This window comes from Macrotis lagotis, chromosome 3 (genome assembly GCF_037893015.1).
Source record: "Macrotis lagotis isolate mMagLag1 chromosome 3, bilby.v1.9.chrom.fasta, whole genome shotgun sequence".
NCBI lineage: Eukaryota > Metazoa > Chordata > Mammalia > Peramelemorphia > Peramelidae > Macrotis > Macrotis lagotis.
Genome location: NC_133660.1, coordinates 142,438,180 through 142,445,622, shown reverse-complemented (window position 1 = coordinate 142,445,622; position 7,443 = coordinate 142,438,180). Strand labels below are relative to the sequence as shown.

Here is a 7,443-nt window from a genome sequence, read left to right as displayed (position 1 = left end):
TTTCCAGTTAATTATTTTTACTTTTAAGGAGTAGAATATTTTGGTCAGTTTTTCACAGCTTTCTTCCATGATTCATTTCTTTTTTCCATTTTTCTTCTTCCACTCTTCTTTTGTTTTTAAATTCTTTTTTAAGATCTCTGATGAGCTTTTGTATTTGAGTCCAATTTAAAGACAGTTTTGATACTTCTCCTGTGAGTGATTTTTCACTGTTTTCTTCTTTAGACATAACATTTAATTCTGCTCCTAGGGTATATGGAGAAAGGATCCAATCTTTTATTTTGCTAGGGTTATAGTATGATCCATGGCTCATTGTTGGCCAAGATGTTGCACAGGTATTCCAGGCCTTGCCTTTGCAGAGGTTGTTTTTTTAATCCTCCCTTATTTCCAAGTTCAGACTTAAGAGAAGATTGTTCTCAACCCAGTGCTATTTTTTACTCTGGTGTTTTCAGGCTTCAGACTTGGTTTAGGATTGGGATGTTCCCTGCTGGCTTGCTATCTATCTGCCAGGACTTCTGTTATTATTAAGCTGTCAGGAACTGGATTACACTGTAGTTGAAAGCATCCTGTTGGTTTTCTCTGCTCTCCTGCCTCCTGGACTAACCCTTTTCCCCCAAAGAGACAAACCTTCACAGAGGATCCTCCAGATTTCTACAGTTGTAAACTTCTTTGAATCTTCTCTTTTTCTTGGTGGAATCTATGATATGAATGTCAAAGTAGAGGCTTCATTTCTCTTTGCTACAGAAAAGCTCAAGGTGTATGTTGACTCTGCCATAGAAGTGGATCTCAGCATTTTTTTCCCCAGATATATCTCCTTTTATTGCCATCTAGGAAGAAGCTGAGGCATCTAGAGAAGCTTCCATGGCAGGGTCAGGGTGAGCCTTCTCAGCCCCACTGGACATTGGGCTGCTGGGGCCAGCCTCCGGGAGGTGGGGCCCACAGGGATGGTGGCAGGTCCTGGATGGGTGGCCACCCCGGTGGGTATTGGAAGACGACAGGTTTGGCTGAAAGCGTACTGCTGCTCTGGACAGTGCTCCGACGTTTGGCCCGCTTCTCCAGCCAGTCTCCAATGCCTCCCTCTGGCACCTCCACAATCTCCTGCTCCCCGGACAGTCTTTCCTCGTGTACCTGGGCCTCCAGCTGCTCCAGGACCCCACCGTCATATGGGAGAAGCGACAGTTAGAATCAAAGTCACACTGACCTGTCTCCAGAAACTTCCTACAAGGCCTTTTGTTCTGCTCCTCCACCAAAATGGCTGCAGCATCTCGGAAGAGGTCATACCAGACCTTCTTGGCTCTCAGATGCTGGACGCCGTTCAGGTGCTTCTTCCGATTGTGGAGATTGTCTTGGAAGGAGCGGTCACAATAGTCGCAGAAGTACCTCTTCCCCATGAGGTTCTATGGAAGCCGCAGGCAGAGGCCACTCAGACCCCTCCCCTGCTCTGGAGGATGCTTTGGGAGCGCGAGTCCCTCGATGGTTTGCCCCGTGCCCCTGCCCAGGACCAACGAGGACGAGCCCAAGTGTCCACTGGAAGTGGGGAAGGGAGAGCCGATCTCTGCATTTTTCTAATGCATTTTGATATTTTTCTTGTACAAATTCTTGAAATACGTTATAAATACTCTGCTACTATGTGCTTGACTGGAATTTTCCTACCTGGGACAATCTTGTTTTCTTAATTCTCTTACCAAATATGAGGACTCAATGTGCAAAGTTGTCTGACCACCTTGCCATTTCCTTTTGGCAGTGCCTTGGTCCTCCTTCTCCTATTTCTGACTCTAATAGTTATACCACTGTCAGCATCTGACCACACTGGGTCTTCCCAACCCTATGACTTTCATATAAATGATAGCAGAATTTTCTACTCCTAAACTGACCTGTTGGTTCCCAAAATCATGAAAATTTCTCATTGAAGCACATTGACCTTTCTCCAGGAACTGCCTCCAGGCATCAGAGTATTGTTTTTAATTGACCTAGAATTTCCTTGCTGGATCATCTTGGTATCTAGGTTGTCATATACAAGACTATTTCAGGTTCCCATGAATTGTTTTAGTAATTTCCTATATTTTTCCTATTGTTTTCAATCTTAATCATTTTTTGTTGTTTTTCTTATTGTTCCAGGAAATCTTTGGGCTCTGTTTGAGTCTCTCTAATTTTCAGGGTATCTACTAATTCTATAAAGTTTCTACAATGTATTAAGAGTGATTTATTTCAATTCTTTTCTCCAGCATTCTTATTTCATTTAGAATTTCATTTTTAATCCCTTTATTTTTTGAGGTATTTCATTGTGACTTTTTTGGAGCCTTGAATATGGTGTTTCCAATTTGTCTTTTTTTGTATTAATTCTTCTTGGGATTCTTAATATTTCTTAATAATATTCACTACACCATTCCATTTGTTTATAATTTATTTGGAAATTTGGATAAGGTCAGACTCTACTACTTTCCCATCAATCTCTTAGATAGAATAGTCAGACCTTATTTAGTTCTGATTACTTCTACCAGTCTTTTTCACCTTTGCTTATAAATTTTCCTTTCAGAATTTAAGCAGTTTTCAATCTTTCCTATCTTGCATCATCGTACTGTGTTCATAATACCGTGTTACTCAGAGTTTACTGAAATGTCTCAGAAGATATTTGCAAACTTCCAATTTTATTGGGGTAATCCAATCAGATCAAAGTTGTTCTGTTCTCATTGACAGGTTCAGATGGTAATGAGCTAGTAACCACCCTAGTACTTTTCCGTCCAAACACTCCAGGGCACTTGAATCTATACCTCTCCTCCTACCCCTCTGCCTACAGCAACAATGATGATTAAAAAAAAATAAAGGACCAAAGAACAATAATAGGAACAAATAAAGCTCTTTAGGATTTCAAGTCATGATTCTATAGCATTATCTTTCCACTCCTGGCTTGCATATATGATATAAGACTAGGTTGGGGAGCATATTCTCAGAACCCAAAGCCCCTGAGGCTTCTCTATTTGATCTTTTCCAGTTTTCCTAGCCACTCCCCTATAGAGCACTGAAAGCTTTCCAGTTCCCATGAGCATCTCTTGTCCAGAGGGTTGGCAGATTTTCATTTTGTTTACATGCATTCATGTTGGCTGCCTGGGAGAAGGAATCCCACAGGCTTCTGCCTGTCTTTTGAATAGTTCTGAGACTGGAAGAAGGAATTTACTGTAGGTTCTCTTTGGATTTCTTATCAAAATTCAATTCTGTGCTTTTTTAAAAATCATTTAGTACATGTAAGCAATAGGTTCCTCTGTGACTTTTATGAAATTATATTCACCAGAATTTGAGGTTTCAAGTATTGGGCCTATGGTTACCCTTATCAATTAGGGAATAAGGCAGAATTTAAATGAAGGTCTTCCTTATTACAAAAATAGGAATCTATTTTCTATAGAAGGCTGATCTCCAAATTCTAAAACTTTGGTATATTGCAGAGATTCCTAGGTTGACTTTTGCTTTCAAGTAGAAAACAAACTAACAAGATAAAAAAATGTTAAGCCCTTTTACTAATCATCCCCAAACTAACTAACCTCAAGATCCTTAGTGTAAACAATGGTTCAGAGAAATCTAGAAAGACAGAAGGTATTTAAAATTAAACCTCTGCAGTCAGCATAATAATAACAAGTATGATATGTAGGAAAGAATATAATGATATGTTCAAAAATATTTTTGAGCTTTCTTTATTTAAGGAGACTTGATCGAGTTAAACACTTGAAATTTTAAACAGCAATAAATCAAAAATCAGCATAGGAGGAAGATCTGAGTAAATGGAATGGGAGAAAAAATATCATGAATTTAAGATAAGGGAAAGGATGGGAATATTGATATCAGTAAAAACACATTCATTTCAGACAATGATCAGAAGAGTCCATGAGGAAGACAAATATAAGGGTAAAATAATGGATGTAAGAGAGATATACATTTTTCAAACTAAATAATCATAATGATGAGTAGTCCAAAACTGACATGTGCTACTCAGAAAATATTCTATTCCTCAACAATAGAGACTATATTAAGCCTTGCCAGTGATGTTACAGAAGAGTTCAGATGACCTCTAAGTTCACTTTCAACTCTGAGATGTTATGATTCTCTGATCATTTATGTAGGTCCAAAAGTAAGATATTTAATATAGGTGAATATGAGCTATGATTTTTACAGATGGCAAATACTTGCAGCTTTATAATTTTATTAACAGAGAGACTCCAAGATCGAGTTTTGCTTTCAAGCGTAAAACAATCTAATGAGAAAAAAAAACTGAACGATGAGCTTATAGTGTAGGAATTTAAAAGAATAGGTGTAAAACCTAATTGACAGTTCTTAAAAGAATTATGAATAATTAACAGTCATATGCAAATATGTTCCAAAGTGTTACTAATAAAAAATAAAAAAAAAAACCTTGAGGTCTTTCTTCTACCCTGCAAATTGGCAAATATGGCAAAAGATGGGGTTACTCAATGCTGGAGATATTTTGGGATATTAGACACACTAGTATTTTGAAAAGCAATTTGCAATTATGCAAATGCCATAGCTAAAATGTCCATTTAAGAAATTCAACAGACTTTATACTACATTAGAACTTTAATAAGAAGAAAGCTTGTATATATATATATATATATATATATATATATATATATATATTCCAAATTTTTCTAGGAACATTTTTTTTGTGTTAGCCAAGAAACAGTGTAGTTGGTCTTTGATTTGGAAAATGGCTAAATAATTATGTTATATTATATTGTAACAACATCTATCATATCTGTAACACAGTACGAAGTACTTTAAAGTTATCTTGTTTGAAGATGGAGAACATCATTAAAAACAAACTAGACAATTTTGATTAAATTAAATTAAAAAGCTTTTGTGTAGACCAAACCACAGTAACCAAGATCAAAAGAAATGTAGTAAATTGGGAAACAATTTTTACAACTAGTATTTCTGACAAAAGACTCATTTTTAAATTATGCAGAGAACGGAGTCAAATTTAAAAAAAAAGCAAGCCATTCCCCCATTGACAAATGGTCAAGGGATATGTAAAGATAATTTACAGATGAGAAAATCAAAGTGATCTATACTCATATGAAAAATTGCTCTAAATCATTACTTATTAGAGAAATGTACATTAAAGCATCTCTGAGTTGCCACTTCACACCTCTCAGACTAGCCAATTTGACCAGACAGGACAATGATCAATGTTGGAAGGGATGTGGGAAATCTAGGACACTAATACATTGTTGGTTGAGCTGTGAACTCATTCAACTTTTCTAGAGAGCAATTTATAATTACACCCAAAGGGCAACAAAAATGTGCATACCTTCTGATCCAGCAATACCACTTACTGGGTCTAAGCCCTAAAGAGATTATTAAAAAATGGTTAAAACATCAACAAAAATTTTCATAGTAGTCCTGCTTGTTGTGGCAAAGAACTGGAAATTAAGTGAATATCCTTCAATTGGGGAATGACTTAATAAAATGTGGTATATGCATGTGATGGAATTTTTTTGTTCTATTAGAAACCAGTAGGGATGAGAATTCAGAGAAGCCTGGAGGGATTTGCATGAACTGATGCTGAGTGAGATGAGCAGAACCAGAAGAACATTATACACTGTAACATGGACTGGTCCATTCCATCAGTGCAACAATTAGGCACAATTTGGGGGTATCTGCAATGGAGAATACCATCAATATCCAGAGAAAGAATTGGGGAGTTTGAACAAAGACCAAAGACTATTATCCTTAATTTAAAAAAAAAGTTATGTAAATTTTCTATCTCTTATACTTTATTTTTCTTCCTTAAGGTTATAATTTCTCTCTCATCACATTCAACTGAGATCAATGTATACCACGGAAACAATGTAAAGACTAACAGATTTCCTTCTTTGGGGGTGGGGGAAGGGAATCAAGATTGGGGGAAAATTGTAAAATTCAAAATAGGTAAAATCTTTCTTTTATAAAGAAAAGAATAGGAAAAAATTATCTTGTTTGATCCTCATAGCAATCTTGGCAGGTAGATGCTATTAATATCCCTATTTTATGAATAAGGAAACTAACACACACACAAACACACACACATACACACACACAATTAAGTGCCTTACCCATGATCACACTTTATCATAGATGTGATACTTTGTACATGTTTACAGACTTCAGTGCCTTGAATAGTTGATTTTTTCCCTTTTCTTTTCCTTAAGAAAAATAGCATTTGGGGCAGCTAGGTGGTGCAATGGATAGAGCACCAGCTCTGGAATCAGTAGTACCTGAGTTCAAATCGGGCCTCAGACACTTAATAATTACCTAGCTGTGTGGCCTTGGGCAAATCACTTACCCTCATTGTCTTACAAAAAAAAAACTAAAAAGAAAAAAGAAAGTAAAATATCATTTATTATATGATGTATATCTCTGGAAGGGGGAGGGGATGGATACAAGGATAATTTTAGAGATATAAAAATATTAAAATATAATTTAAATAAAATTCTAGTCTTGGTCTTTACTTTCATTTAGGCAATGAATTTCACTTATGTGCCTTATATCCTTTTATAGAAAATAAAAGGGTACATTAAATAGTTTCAAGCTACCATCCAATATTGAATAAAAGTATGAATATATTATAATATGAATCAACAAATCTTTATTATGCATTTACTATGTGAAAATCATTGTGATAAATCATGGAACTAAATGGGAAAAAGTAAAAGCAAGACCAATTAAAGGGGTAGTGGTAGTAGTTAATGAACTGGTAAAGGCCTCCTGGAACAGGCTACACTTGAGTTAATCCTTAAAGCAAGGCAATGATTCCTAAAGTTGGAGATTGGCATGGGAGATCATACTGGCATATCAATTTAGCTGCAATGAGTAAGACAATAATGAGAATTATGCAGTCAAATGCTCTTCTTTGCCACTATCCTGGTTGATCTGTTTTATTTGTCCTTGAGATTCTTTCATATAATGTCATTTCTTTGAGTAATAACTTCTTCATTATCATTTAAACCCTCTTCTTATTTTTGTACATTTATGTCCAAGCTCTGTCCTCAGTCTTCTGTGTCCATAGTCTCATCATCTCTGATGAGAGATAATCTGAGCAGAAAATTCCCAAATCCACTTATACAGTCTTTATCTCTCTCACTAACTTCAAAGTAGACATTTCTACCTTACTGTCTTTAAATTGGCTGTTAATTGTTATCAATTTTCACAGCATCTCTACCCAGCAACTTCTCTCTATTTACACAGCTTCCATTTTAGATCATCCCTTCATCACCTCTCTCTCTCTCTTTCATTATTACAATAGGTTTACTCATCTCTTTTCCTTCAGTCTATTCCCTAAAATAGTGCCAATTAATTATCTGCAAAAAAATGTATTTAGCAGCTATAATGTGAGCAAATTATCATTGATACAAAGTTAGCTTTCTACTTTTCAAAATAAAGTCAAGGTAGAGGTAGGGA

The 7,443-nt window shown here is 36.0% G+C and overlaps 1 pseudogene; it reads right to left on the bottom strand.

Moving 5' to 3' along the window:
* Positions 1–702: 702 nt before the first annotated feature.
* Positions 703–1,433, bottom strand: LOC141516270 (zinc finger matrin-type protein 5 pseudogene; annotated as a pseudogene).
* Positions 1,434–7,443: the final 6,010 nt, after the last annotated feature.